Source organism: Crocuta crocuta, unplaced genomic scaffold (assembly GCF_008692635.1).
Source record: "Crocuta crocuta isolate KB4526 unplaced genomic scaffold, BGI_CrCroc_1.0 scaffold309, whole genome shotgun sequence".
Taxonomy (NCBI): domain Eukaryota; kingdom Metazoa; phylum Chordata; class Mammalia; order Carnivora; family Hyaenidae; genus Crocuta; species Crocuta crocuta.
In genome coordinates, this window is record NW_027531581.1 from 1,508,895 (window position 1) to 1,524,750 (window position 15,856).

General features: G+C 33.7%; 1 long non-coding RNA gene across 1 annotated transcript in view; it reads left to right on the top strand.

Annotated features, from left to right (window-relative positions):
• The window catches only part of LOC144238859 (uncharacterized), a 103,408-nt gene that overhangs the window by 51,216 nt on the left and 36,336 nt on the right, over nt 1–15,856 (top strand). Inside the window, exon 2 of the long non-coding RNA XR_013337234.1 lies at nt 12,173–12,238. This is a non-coding gene — a long non-coding RNA (uncharacterized LOC144238859). The remainder of the gene's footprint in view (nt 1–12,172; nt 12,239–15,856) is intronic.

The following is a 15,856-nucleotide window of genomic DNA, read 5'->3' on the forward strand; positions in this document are numbered from 1 at the left end:
CACCTATAGCCAACATCATACTTAAAGGTAAAATTTCAAAAGCATTCCAGTTAAATCAGGAGCATGGCAAGGATGTCTTCCGGGGCTGGGACTAGGGAGAAGCCAGTAAAGACATGGTCGACATTTGCATTATTCTCTGAGTGAGTGGCCTCTTAAAATTCACACCCTAGGCTTCACACTACATATTCTAGGCAATAGAACTAAAGACATGTAATCAATGATGACTTGAATAAGGCACAGGCATAGAAAAGGAGAAAAAGCTGTTTTTGTTAAACTAAGTAATGTTCATTCCACAAATATCAAATATGTATCAGGCTGTGTTCTGAGAGGCACCATTATGAACCCCAGACCCATCATCTTTCATTTGCAAAACTGAAAATCATTGAAGATTTTTGGTATTATAGTCACACTTGCATAATTTGCATAGGAAAGCTCTTATATTTTTTTGATCTAAATAACAAAAACAAGCCATATTTCATGGTCTTAAAACTCCCAACTTTTATCATATCAGCACATTAGCCCTGTTCAAAACATCTTTTAGTTTGAGGGAAAGTCTCTGGTTAGGGGTAGGGTTACCACATGAATTAGGAACAGTTTTTCATCACCCACAGTAGTATCTAACTGTTTCCTCTCCTACCCTTCATCTCTGACCCTGTTTAATAAAACTCACTACATATATTCAGTGAGTGTCTCACAGGTGCCACAGTTGAGAGTATCACCTGTAAGTGTTCTGCTTTCTATGTCAAAGGGTCCAATGATTTTCCAAAGTAGGTGGTACCACTTGTCACCACAACCATTAATCTCTACTGTTATCCTGTAACAGGCATCAGACACCACTACTCTTGAGGTCCCCTTCATCAAGTAGGTATCTATCCCTACAACTGAGCATTGGGTCCTGTTGCTGTCTCCACATGTATATCCCCTCAGTATGTCAAAATGACTCTATACACCTGAACATAAGTTGGAGGAGTCAGTCTACTCTTCATTGTCTATATGTCTTGTATCCTCAATATCTTACTCAGGTTTTAGGGAAAATATTTTTCTAGACTTAGACTTCACCCGTACTATTTCTGGGATTCAGTCCTGGCCCCATACCAGAGAGTAAATTTGAATGACAGGATATCAGGCTGTACTTTGAATTGCTCATCTCTCTCTCTTTTTTTTTTTTTTTTAATGTTTTATTTATTTCTAGGAGAGAGAGAGAGACAGCATGAGCAGGGAAGAGTCAGAGAGAGGGAGTGACAGACTCTGAAACAGGCTCCAGGCTCTGAGCTGGCAGTCAGCACAGAGCCTGACACAGGGCTCGAACCCACGAGCCGCGAGATCATGACCTAAGCGAAAGTCAGACGCTTAACCGACTAAGCCACCCAGGCGCCCCTGCTCATCTCTCTTTTAGCTTAGGAAAGGCTTTCTCATTGTGTAGAATTATGTGTTGTCCCTCTAAGGTATATTATTTCCCTGAAGGGTTCTTTCTACCCCATGCAAAAAATACTTCTGGCCTGTCCTCTATCAGTCTGCCAGACGTACCCAGTTACACCACAGCTGATCATAGCTTAGGCTCAATTGAGAAACTGTGTAAATTCTGATTTTACAGAAAATCCTTTTGTCAGTTATTCAGCTTGACAGTGAAGGTATGTAACAGTGAAAGTTAATAAAATACAGGATAAATTTGCAAGCTCTTAAAAATGAATGAAGTACAAAAAGGTTTTTGGCCTTTCTATTACTCAGTCATCTATCGTTAGAATGTAAATATCTAACAATATCAATTAGAAAGAGAAGGAAGAGCAGGAGGGGAAGAGGACAATGATTCATTAATTAAACTTCATAAAAAAAAAGAAACTACAGTGTCTGGAATATCAAATACTTTGTACCAGGGTTTCATTTCAAAAGCTTAGACTTAGCTAAAGAAATAGTATCAGAAAATTCCCCAAACGAGAATCTTTTTGGGAAAATCCTCTTGGAAAGAGCATTCTGCAGCCTAAGTTTTAGGTTAACAGCATGAGTTTTGGGGGAAAGACTTGACATTGATGACTTCTTATTATTACTACTAACTCTGTCATAGGTAATTATTTAAATTCTTTCTCAGTTGACTTTTCTATAAAATAGGGGTTATAATTTCACAGAAGCTTTTTAATCAAGCTTTAGTAGGACAGTGTCTTTATGTGGTTAGCATAGTCACTGACATTTAGCAATTAATTAATGCTCACTGTTTTTGGTTTTAAGGTTTTTCAGATCTTCGTAATATCCTTGGAACTTTCATTGAGTTTTACCATGTTGCCTCTAAAAGACAAGATGTATAATTCCTTAAAATCTTTAAGTACCACCCATTCTTCTTCTGGTCCTGAAAGTTGTTGTGGGCATCCCAAAGTAATATGTAATATTTGCAAGCTTTCTTGAAGGATTCTTTAGACTATATATGCTCAAACATGCATTTCAAATATGTAAGATGAAGTGAACAAACTGATGCCTTAATCAATGAGAAGTATAAAGAAGACATAAATTTTAAAAGTGTAGCACAAATATCCCCTTATTTTGGATCTTTCAGCTCTGAGTATAATGCTAGTTTTAACACTTTCCAAGTCAGCCAAGAACATGGGAATTATAATTACATAATAAAATGAGAGTAGTATCAAATTTTTTCACTTTTTATGTGCCCAACAATCATACAAAGAGCAAGTGTCTCTCAAGACACTTGACATGGATGGCTTGACTTGGCAACCACAGGAGCATGAAGAATGTGCCTTGAAGAGCAATTGAAATCAACCTCTCTTCTCAGCACCCATCCCATGGAAACATGGTCTCTGGAGCTTGGATTCCCTGGCTCAGAGATTGCTTCAGCTATATTCAAAATAAAGACTGAGATCATGCACATCAATTTCACTTAATTAGCTTTTTACATGACTTTCATTTCTGTTATGTTAGCTAATTAACAGCATGCTTCCAAATCAACTCTTACTTTTCTCTCTTGAGTTCACGGGCTTCTTCACTCTCATAGTCCCTAAAATCAGCTCTGTTAATCTCTTCTTCAGCAATGATTCAGGCTTGAGGGTAGTTCCCCATTGAGATACAGTAGCAGTAGTATTAATTTTGTTCTATACTTTTCTCTCTCCAGGAAAGGCTATTTAATTTGTGAGATCACTCTGAGGCAGTGTGTTTATGTTGTTGAGCAGATTTATGTAGTGTCTGCATTGAACAGCTGAGTATGCTAACTGCAAATTACTATACTTGCCACAGATATGAATTTTAAATAAAATTTTTCCAGTGCCTATTTAAGCAAATGAAGAGACCCCTCTCTATTACCAAATGGATGGTATCTTGTTTCCGTATTTCTTTCTTTAAAAAGAGGTGTGACTATATCTTCATTACAGACCTCCTGTCATTGTTGAATGCATTGTTAAATTAAATACATTTTGTTTGATCAGGATATTTGTATAAAATGATTGATAACATTAGAATACCTAACTCCTTCTAAACAAGCATATCGAATAACTTCTAAATGACTCCCATACTGTATCCGAGCTTGTAATCATTTGACTAAGCCAAATTGATTAATTCTTCATGGAAGGAAAGGTACATTTCTCCCTCAGTTAACCCATTAGTTTGATTTTTTTTATATTTACATAGGAAATTTTAATTAGTTCAAACTTATTCTGGTATATTGTGTGAGGGAATTTGTATGTTAATTTTTATTTCCAAAAGTTGGCAAATTATGTAAGTCATCAACTGACAAGTCTGCCTTTCCTAAAGTGATGGCATACTATCATTATACAAATTGATGTTTAGTTCTACATAAACTAGCATTAGAACTTGTGTCTCCTTTTGAGCATAAGTGAGAATTACTCAACTTACCCATTTTGGAGAAGAATGGAGAATGTAAACTTCAAATATCTGGAACCAGTGTTCTTTTAACTTAGTTTTACTATATTCAGTTTGGAAGGGTTTAGTAAATGGTATTTTATCACAATGCAATAGGTTTGCCCTACACAGCATACAATGTCAAGTATGTAGCATTAGCATTGGTAAGTAAATGCCAAACATAGTCAGGATACCCACTACTTTAAGGTTACTGGAATAGGCACAATAAAATATTTATTGTGATTTACCCAAAACTTTGTGTATCTTATATTCATACAGTTTAAAAGTCCTTTCAAAGAATTACTTTAGCAAAAGACTGCAAATGATACCATATTGAATAACAATTAAATGCCCTTATTTTTGATAGATCCTCTATATATAGTTCATCAGAAAAAAAAATCGTTTAAAAAAAGAATCATCAAGTTGACAGTAGGAAATTTGTCAATTTGTGGCAAATTTATAATTCTATATATATTAACTTATTTAAAATATGCAGATTATTTTCTCATGGATGAAATTTAAGACTCTCAACAAGTGGTATATTAAATAACCTTAGTGGTGACAATTTTGTAGGGTAGTGATGGATGTTGGAAACAATTTTGGCCAAAGCTTTGGTTTATAGCAAACAATAGCCTTCACAACTTAGGAGAAAAAAAAAAAAAAAAAGAGTTGGATGCCAAGTCAGAGAGTATAATAAAAACTCAGTGTGCAAATATATGGAGTTTGCCAATTTGGTCTAAATAAGATTTTTATTATTTGAGATTCAGTAAGCATATGTCTCTAACCAGCAGAAAGAAAATGGTCTCAAATGTTTGTATTTTTAGCAGAGCAGAAATACTGGTAAAGACCAGCATTAAGCAATAACTCATGGTAGAATCCTTTCTGAATTATCTGGATAAAACAGTTTAGCAATGTTAAAACCTCTGATTCCAGAATCTAATAAGAGTTCCAAATCCCAGCTCTGCCACTTACTAAATATATCACAACTTAACATCTTGGAAAGTGGTGGCCTCATTTGTAAAATAGGGATAATGACATGTATTTCAAGGCATTATTAATGATTAAGTGAAGTTATCATTTCAAACAGTTTAGCTCAGCTCCAGCAAGAAAGGAAGCATTCAATAAATTCATATCATCTCAGATGAATTGTAATCCCACAGAAGGCAGGAGTTGGGCCTTCTATTTCTTCTCTGTCCTTCTTAGGGTTTGGCCTTTCTCTGCAGACTTAGGAATTTTTTTCTGTACTGACAGATTTCCAATATGCTGTTGGAATGTGCCTTTACATAAAGTACTGACTACATTGCAAATGCAGATTTATCATTTAGAAAATTAGGTTTGTGCCTGTTTTTTCCCTACAGAATTAAACATGTTTGACTTATAGACAACCCAAGAAGGAGATTGAGAAGATTCTCTGTCTTCTCCATTTAAGGAAGGCCAACTGCCCAATGAAAAACAGAATTGGATTCCATGTAAGCTACTCAGAGGCTACTGATACTTCCTTTTCTTGAGGATAATATCTATTCAAACCTGATGGCTTTTAAGAGTATAAGCTGTTACCCAATTTCCTTTTTACTTTAGCAGGTTTGTAAGTCAACTAGCTGTAGAAAACACTGTGAAGACTTTACTCTCAAATGTTCTCATACCTCACATGGCCATTTAATAAAACACATCCTGCCCACAATTAAGAGAGCACTGGAACTTTTATTAAAAGCTGAATTCTAGAAGGTTATATATTATATTTTTGTAAGATGTTCATACATAGTGTTTATCTCCATGCTTATGGCAATTTTTGTTTTCTTCAAAGTAGGTCAAGTTGTACAGACAAGAGAAAGAGGGCTATATTTTTCTCCTTTTTAAATTATTTTTTATTATAGTTTATTGTCAAGTTGGTTTCCATATAACACCCAGTACTCATCCCAAAAAGTGAAGAGGTCTATTTTACTATGTACCATCTTATTGGCAAGTAGTTAGGAATTTGATGACATTTCTAATCCTGATGAGCAATGTTATTGTTGTCATGCTTTCTAGAGAAGAAACTTAGAGCAGATTTATGACAGCTAAATCATTGGTGCCTCTTTTTAACTAATGATAAACTAGTGGTAACAGTAACATATAAAGATAATTAAAATTCTTCAAGTGACTTAAAACCCAGTTCTCCAAGTACTTCTGTGTCACTTATGTCTACACGTATTATTGAAATAGCATATTTGTGTCGTTAAAGAACACAAACATGGTGTTCTTATAAGATTAATCATTTTAGAAATAAGACGTTTTATTAATACTATTTCAGTATTTCTCTGATTATAAGATTACTTCATGTTTGCTGTGACAACATAGAGAAATATTGAAAAGTATGGAGAAAATTAATATTACTCAGATGCCTACTCTTAGAGACAGCTACTGTTAAAATTGTTACAGTTTCTTCCACTGGTGAGTCAGTAAGTCTGAGTGTATATATTTATTTTCTTCTCAAAATATGGCTACACTGTACCTACCATTTGGATTTTTCTCCAAATAATAATATTGTGCAACTTTTAAAGTATTTTATTTTCACCTGTTAAATGATTGATTGGTTTCTAAGACATTATGAAATCTTGTCAGTAGGTTTATAGAGATTACGGAGAATTACTGCCTATGGATATGCAACAAATATTTTAACTTTCTGCTTTTCTTTGTTCACTTAGATTATTTTCATTGTATGTTCTCTTCCCTTGTTTATACTATCATGAACAGTGCAAAAGTCATTTTATTTGTATTCAGTCAGAGCATATTTCAGATTACTTCATTAGGACAAATTAGTTAAAGTGGAATCACTGGGTAACTCTGATGTAAATACTTCAAACATTTGATTATGTATTACCTAACTGGCTTTCAGAGAGACATGACTGTACTCGATACTAAGGGTTACTCCTAAGGGTTACATCTGTAAGAGATATTTCACTCATTTCGTGACACTCCTTCATAAGATCTTAAAACAGCAAAAGCAATATTTGCCTTAATTTTCATATTTTATAGCTTCTAGTGAGGCTAAATATCTATACAATAGTATTGGCCATTTTCTGTCCTTAATTTAAAAAATATTTCTAATGGAATATGTATCTCTTATATACTAATGTGTGAGAACTTTTATATGCAAAAGATAATGACTTTAGTAATTAAACACAAATAATTTTTCCAGTTTCTTATCTTCATTTTAGGAATTTTTTAATATTCTTTTTTATCTTATATATCAGTCATCTCTTCACTGTTATATTTTTAAAAATAGTCTCAGTTTTAGTCACATCAATATTCACCTTGATTATCTAACTCCAGTTTTGTAGAGATTTAATTCAACAGACCATATTGAGAATCAGTTATTGTTTTGAAGACTATTAGAACTAGGTTTAAATTCTGTTCTGCCATTTTGGTTTTGTTGAAAATTAGAAATAGCAAAACAGTAGATTTGTAGTTTTTTTAAATCTAATTTTAAATTAAATTGTGTATACAAAGCTCTTGGCTTGTGCCTCACACATTTAAACACTACATTACTGATGTCACTTATGGTGATGATAATTTATATAACCTCTTTAAACTCCTGTGCTCATGTAGGTGTTCTAGTTTTGTGGATTGTGAGTGGAATGTATGTGAGTGGGTCACTATTTTGTATTGTTTTTTAGTTTGTAATTAATTTGCATTATATCATTTCTTTAACATTGAAAAAATGCTATTTCTTTGTTCTATCAATATAATTAATAAATTAAAAATTATTTTTGTTTTTATTATTACATTTCAAAAAGACACTTTACATGCTTTCATGAATTCTTATTTAACATATTTTTAGATTATAATGTTTCCTATACAAATTTTAAAATCTTTACTTTTAATAGTAATAAGTTTGTATTTATCCCTTTTAGGGCATTTTTTTGTTCATGTTTTGTTATCAGAATTTAGGATAATTTTATGTAATAAATTGGTTTTAAAAAATCTTTATTATGTACATTATATTTAATTACATATATTTATTATTATATCTTTGTTTTTCTAATTTGTAAAAAAACTGATTTCTGCATTTAGGTATATTATACCGTGTAAGATTTGCTCCATTTTTATTAAAAGATAAAAAATAGTGGCCCGTGTCTCTGAGATTCTCACATCAGATTATCTCAGTACTATCTGAGAAGCATTTTTCTAGGCAAACTACCCAAGAATTTGCATTTTTCCAAGTTTTCTGGTTTATTATTATGTATTCTATCTCTTAGAACCTGAGCTTATGAGCCATCAAGCAGTTTCTCTTAGTGTTTTTTATCCAGTTTCCTGTGTTTACGGTATGCATGCTTACATATGTGTGTGTGTATGGAAATTGTTGTTAGAAAATCCTTATATCTTCTCAGGATTTTTTTTACCTATTAGGGGAACAAAAACAATTACTAATTGAATCTTTTTTTTCCCTGTTTTGACTTTTGGAAGCCCAAAGACAAGCCTAAGTATTAATCGCAGAAAGTTTTTATATACTGACTGCCTATGTGATCTCTTTTTGTCTGACCTTGACCCTGTGCTTTTTTCTTATATTGATTCTGTCTTCACATACATAGAATGCTACCACTTAACTTTAGCTATTTTCATAATTTATTCTTAAAATAAAAGTATTCAAATATTAGCAAGGTCTATAAAGACAGATTTTTTTCCTGTTTTTTTTCCCACTATATCCCCAATACTTTGAACAAAGCAGTGCCTTAGTATGTAGTGGCACTCAGGATATATTTGTTGAATGAATACGTAAGACAACAAATCAGTGATTGTGAAATGAGACGGGAAGAATGCTATCTTAAAAATCAGTAACAACAAAAATTCGTATTGCTTTGGCATTCAATACTGTGCAGTTACCTCTTCCTTTCTGTTTTTTATTTCTAGAACTCTTGTAAATATGGACTATTGTTTGTATCCATCTTTTTCTCTTGAAACCATCAAGAATGAGGCTATATTATTTAAATCAGCTTTAAATTATGTGTTTAAATAGTCCATTGAAATTATTTTTACTCAAATCGCAGTTGCTTTAAGACTAATAATTTCCTCCTTGAATATTATCTTCCTCATTGCTTACTTATATTTAAAATGATATGGGCTTATGTAAACATAACACACAGTGATATGTTTCAGTGAATATCAAGGATAAAATATGAGTGTAAAGAAGGGCTAATGGTATAATATATTGTTCTAACAAGCATAATTCAGAGCATAAACCAGTGAGCTATTAAAACTTTAAACTGGAAAAATAGGCATAAGCTAGGATGACCCAGGGCAAACTGAAATGTGAGGTCACTGTAGTCCAAAGCAGGCTAAATCACTGAGGTCTTGCTTTTGTAGAAAAGCTTTTGGCTGTGTCCCCAGATCCCTTAGGTATGAATTAATGGTCATCTGCAGAAAGAGGCATCAGTGGAAACATTTGTCAATCTGTTGTGATCACAGTGTTTCTAAAAAGCAAAATGGAGTATTTTTCTTCTTTTTGCCTAATTCACTCATATATGTCATTTAAGCTCAACATCTGAACTCAAGTCTTCCTGTTATAGGCACTTCTAAGAACTCCACAACACTGGATGGAGCTGAATTTTTGTGTTTATTATTTAATTAACTGTTCCTGTTATATGTACTGTGAAGACAGACACTGTCATTTTTTCTTTGTTTATCTGCTGACTGTTGTATCCTCTGCAGACACTCTAGTTCCTTATACAAATAGATATTAAAAAATGTTTAACAAATAAGGGAGTAAGCAAAACCCTTATGTTTTACCCATTCTCATTACATTTGCTCTGAGAAGCCTTCATTTTATGGCATTTAATATACTCTGTAATCCATCTTTCATTTTTTTCTCTGTCATAGTCCCTCAGAATAAATATACACGATATATTATAAGTATATGTGTGTGTGTGTGTGTATACACACACACACACACATATATACACTTAGCTATGTTTAATTATTGTATTATCATTATTTTAATCTATGTAGCCGTGGTAAATAGGTGTCTTGGAACAATTCTCAAAATCTGAACATCTCACTCTAGAATATATCATATTCTCCCAAGTTCATGAAATGAAAGTGATCAGCAGTGATGTCTTTTTTGCTTGATTCTTTTATTTTGTTTTGTTTGTGTTTCCATCAGGTTTTTATTTAAATTCTACTTAATTAGCAAAGAGTGTAATATTAGTTTCAGGAGTAGAATTTAGTGATTTCTCATTTAAATAAAACACCCAGTGCTCATCACAATAAGTGCCCCCCAGCCCACTTCCCCTCTAGCAACCCTCAGTTGGTTCTCTATAGTTAAGAGTCCGATTGATGATTTGCCTTTCTCTCTTTTTTTCTCCTGTGTTTTTAAGTTTTGTTTCTTAGATTCAAGATAGGAGTTAAATCATATGGTGTTTGTCTTTCTCTGGCTGACTTATTTCACTTAGCATAATATGCTCTAGCTCCATCCACGTCAAATGGCAAGATGTTATTCTTTTTTAAAATTGTTTTAAGTTTATTTATTTATTTGGAGAGGAAGAGGGAGAGGGAGAATCCCAAGCAGGCTTTATGCTATCAGCACAGAGCCTAAGGTGGGCTTGAATTCAAAAACCATGAGATCATGACCTGAGCTAAAATCAAAAGTAAGACCCTTAACCAGTTGAGCCACCCAGGCACCTGGTAAAACTTCATTCTTTTTGATGGTGAGGTATTATGCCATTATCTATATCATCTATATCTATATCCATATACCCATCACATCTTATTTATCTATTCATTAGTCAGTGAACATTTGGGCTCTTTCCATACTTTGGCTATTGTTGATAGTGCTGCTGTAAACATTGGCATGCATGTGCCTCTATGAGTCAGCACCCCTGTATCTTTTGGATAATGCCTAGTAGTGCATTTGCTGGATCCTAAGATGGTTCTATTTTAACTTTTTGAGTAACCTTCATACTGTTTTTCAGAGTTGCTGTACCAGTTTGCATTCCTCCCAACATTGTAAGAGGGGTCCCCTTACTCTACATCCTTGCCAACACCTGTTGTTTCTTGTGTTGTTACTTTTAGCCATACTGACAGGTGTGAGTTGATATCTCATTGTAGTTTTGATATCTATTACCCTGATGATGAGTGATGTTGAGCATCTTTTCATGTATCTGTTAGCTATCTGAATGTCTTCTTTGGAAAATGTCTATTCATGTCTTCTGCTCATTTCTTCACTGGATTATTTGTTTTGGATATTGAGTTTAAGTAGTTCTTTATAGATTCTGGATACTAACCCTTTGTCAAATATGTCTTTTGAAAATACTTTTCCCATCCTGAAGGTCACGTTTTAGTTGTGTAGCAATGATGTCTTTTAACTGCATCAATAATGTACAGACTTGGACATAAGAAATGAGCCAAGAAAGAACCATCTTCTGACTAAGTTTTGACTTCTTACCACATTATAAGTAGAGTTTACAATAGAGATCATATCTCGTAAGCTCCAAAATAATTTAGACTCTAGTAATTTTTGGAGGTGCCTCGGTGGCTCAGTTGGTTAAGCGACTGATTCTGTATTTGGGCTCAGGTCATGATCTCATGGTTCGTGAAATGTAGTCCCACATCAGGCCCCATGCTGACAGCGTGAGGCCTGCTTAAGATTCTCTCTCTTCCTCTCTATCCTTACCCAGCTTATGTGCACATGCTGTCTCTATCTCTCAAAATAAATAAACATTTTTTTAAAAAATCTAGTAATTATTAGTTTGACACCTCATTGGTTCTAAGATATTTATAATCAGGGGTTACTAGTTACTTAATATTTTTTCAACTTCAATTTATCAAAAATTCTCTTAAATGAAGGCAGTCATAATAAAGTTAACTTGTTTTAGGACAGTACATTGAAAATTCAGTTGGATGTGTTAAAGAACTAGGGCACTTGAGTTCAGTCAATTGAGCATCCAACTCTTGGTTTCTCAGGTCATGGTCTTGTGTTTCATAAGTTTGAGCTGCTCATTGGGTTCTGCACTGACAGTGCAGAGCCTACTTGGGATTCTCCACTCTATCCCTTTCTCACTGCCCTCCTCCACTCACTATTTCTGTCTCTCTCAAAGTGAATAAACTTAAATAAAAGAAAATGATAAAGAACTGAGAAATTTTTAAGTACTGTTATTTGGCAATAGGTTTATATACGTACACATACAACCTGTTGTCCTTAAATATGTTTATTTTGCAAATTTTTTCTTTACAAACAGGTCTCTTAGTTGTTAATACAAATAATGCTTAATTCTACCTGTAAAAGCAATACTATAGGTCAGAGACTAATTCACAAAACTTGATTTTCTTTTAATTTTAACAGAGAAGTATCTGGTCTTCTGGCAGAGAATTCAATCTATTTTGTTGACGACTACAAGATTATCCCTTGGTGAGTCTGTTAATGGGATGTTTGAATTTATGTGTACCCGCTTTTTAAATTCTTTTAAAATACTCTTTTTTTTTTTTTTTTGAGAGAGACAGAGCTCAAGTGGGGGGGGGGCAGAAAAAGAGGGAGACAGAGNCTCCAGACTCCGAGCTGTCAGCACAGAGCCCTACAGGAGCTTGAATAGGAACTTGAACTTAGGAACCATGAAATCGTGAACTGAGCCAAAGCCGGATGCTTAACTGACTGAGCCACTCAGATGCCCCTGAGCTTGTATGTACTCTTAACCCCCATTACCCTCTGGTATATGTTCTTAAATGTAAGTATTTTATATGTTGGCTATACATATTGGATTTTTAAAATTAGTTTTACTAGTTAAAAAAAAAAAAACTAAGGAATCATATTTTATTGTTTGCTAATGCAACTTATTTTATCAAGTTATATATACCCCATTATCTTAGCATTGACTTTTTTGATCTTCTGCAGTTTTCACTTCCATTTCTTCTCATAATACCATTTAGCCTTTCCCTGTTGGTTATGGTTCTTAATTTTTCTTTACCTACTATTTGCAATTTAACTGTATAAAGCAATTCTCCATGGGATTTTCCAAAAAATATTAAGAAAAAGTTTTAAACAGGGATAATATGTTCTCTTGTGAAGGATTGTGTTCTAGATTATTATTGTTATTATCATACACATTAATTTCATCTATATCAAAGAAATGAAATGATTTTTAATAAAAGGTCTTATAGGAAGGTACAGAAAGTACTTTCTATGAAAGTACAGTAAGTCAGCATGGGGGAAAGAAATGAAAACTAGCAAGTTCCTAAACTTGAACTGAGGCCTTTAAGAAAAGGGCATGTAAATAAGATTTATTAGAGTCTTTATTGATTTATTAGAGTCTTGTTGTGGACCCAATTCCATGTTTGAATGTTTTGAGGCCTTCTATTACAATTTTTACTAGTCCTATTCACACTAATTGTACTGGTGGATATGATTATGAATCATATATATGAGAGCTAAGTAGAATAAAATATACAACTACAGTACTATTTTTAAAACTTGTTTAACAATAACAATAATACACCTATTAATTCACATCAAACTGTTAGGAGATAATCCTTTTTTTAAAACATTTTAATTAATTAATTTATTTAGAGAGAGAGAGAACTGGAGAGGGGCAAAGAAAGAGGTGGATAGAGGGAATGAAGTGGGCTCTGTACTGATAGCAGCTAGCCCAATGTGGGGCTTGATCTCCTGAACAGCAAGATCATGACCTGAGCTTGAAATCAGAGACTTAACCTACTGAGCCACCCAGGCATCCCAGGAGATAATTCTTTATGTGTCTCTTGCATTTCCTTTCCTTTTTTTTTTTTTAAAGCAAAGGATATAATTAGTTTTTGTTCTTGATTACCTTCTAAAAATTTTTGTGTATGAAAAAATACCTTGGAAGATAGATACTGTGTCTCTCTCCTGCACAATGAGCTAGCTTGTGTTTTGTCCAGTACAATAAAGATCATATTTCCATACAGGACAAAGATTGGGTTTTTTTGCAGTGGGTTAAAAAATATTGGAGTTTCTTATGTTTGAGGACTTCCAGCTGTAACACAAATCCACTATATGTGGAGCATCTACCTGGGCCTCTCCATGTCACCTGATGAAACTTTATTGGAAAGAAAAAATAGCATGTGCTATGGATAATTAAGTTCTTTATCTCTGACCCAGGAGTTTCTTCTCTTACATCAGCATCCATAAAACAGGCAGGATAATTTGTTATCTTACAAGTCCATTAAACTTCCACAGTTTTTGACACACCCTGTAACATAAAATAGGTTCTACGATTACATACATTTTTAAATGAGCAAACTAAGGCACAGCGAGCATAAATAGCTAGCTCAAGTGTATACATGTAGCAAAGAGAATAGCTAGGATTCAAATCTAGATAGTTGGCTCCAGAACCCATGGTTTCCAACATGTCACTACACTGCTGGTCACATTAACTTCTAGTGTCTCGAGGGCTGCATGGTTCTAGATGACCCAACTACATATTTATTTAACAAAGAGTAGTGACAATGACATGAATTTTGATCTGAAGCTTCATTACACAGATGTCTTAAAATATTCTTCCCAGGGAATGACAAAGCTCAATTTTCAACTATGTTTTCTTAAATGTTTTTAAATCAATTCTACTCTTGAGGCATCTTCTCAAACATCTTGCAAATAACAGACTGACAGTAACTATTCTGCAATGATGCAGTATCCAAAATTATCAGTTTTAAGGAGGATTTGAGGATTTAATGCCCTGCTGTGAATAATAACACTTTCTTATCATTCCTTATTTTCATGGCTCCCCTTCTGTGAAACACTTCCCTCCATTCTCTGAAATTTCTCTTCCTGCTTTACCATGTTCTGCAATGGACATTTATTAATTTTGCCTTCCCAAAATTGGTTATCCCTTCTTTGTATAACTGTCCATTACCTTGACTTCCTGGTCATGTAATTTGGATTAACCTTACTCTACCCTCGTCCTTCAGAGCAGGGCATACATCATACACAATTGTCAGTGACACTCTCATATAGCCAGCCGTCTCCACAGTGACTGGTTCAGATGTACCAGTGTGAATGGAGCTTCATTAGTCAAAGTTAATGGGCATCAACTTTGAGGTTTTGCTTGAATTTCTGGCAAAAAAAACCCTAACAAACTATGACTGAGTTTGCTATATTTTGAAAATAATAATATATTTTGAAAATAAGCCAGTATCTGTCAGTGGCCATTTTGGTGCTGAGGAAATTTCCTTCCTGAGAATTAAGCCAACACAGATCAAAGCAGGACCAAGAAACAGAGTAAAAATTTTCTGACAATAGTATTTGAACACCTGGATCCATGTAGGCTATTCTTTAACCTAGAAATATCCGTGGACATTTAGTTTTCTCATGCATTAATGCTCTCTCCCTCTCCATACTTTTATTTTTCCCATTAAGCCACTTTGATTTGGAAGTTAACAATAATCTTCAGATTTTTGTGCAATCCTAGTTTCCTTATTTGTAAAATTATATATTTTTACTTGATTTCTAATTTCTCTCACTTTATTATTTTTTAAAATAGTTTTGCATATGTTTATTTTTGAGAGTGAAAGAGAGAGAATGACACTGCAAGCAGGGGAGGGGCAGAGAGGGAGAGATGGACAGAGGACCTGAAGCAGGCTCCATGCTGACAGCAGAGAGCCTGATATGGGGCTGGAACTAACAAACCATGATATCATGACCGGGGCTGAAGTCACATGCTTGATCGATTGAGCAACCCAGGCACCACTAATTTCTCTAACTTTAGAATTGTTACAGTTCTGTGATATTTCTGAGTTTTTGATTTTTAAATACCTTTAATGATCCTGTCCTCTTGGAATAAGAAAACAGCAGAAAAAAAATTTATGTATAATTATTTAATATTCAAACTTATGTGGGTTAGAATAATTACAATATTTTACTAATAAACAAATGATATAAAATAATTATGCTGAATACTAAACTGATGGAAGAATAGTACCTTCTGAAATAGTGAATATAGTAAAATTCCATATTAATTCAGCATTTAACACTTTGCTTTAAATAATACAGTCTTCATCT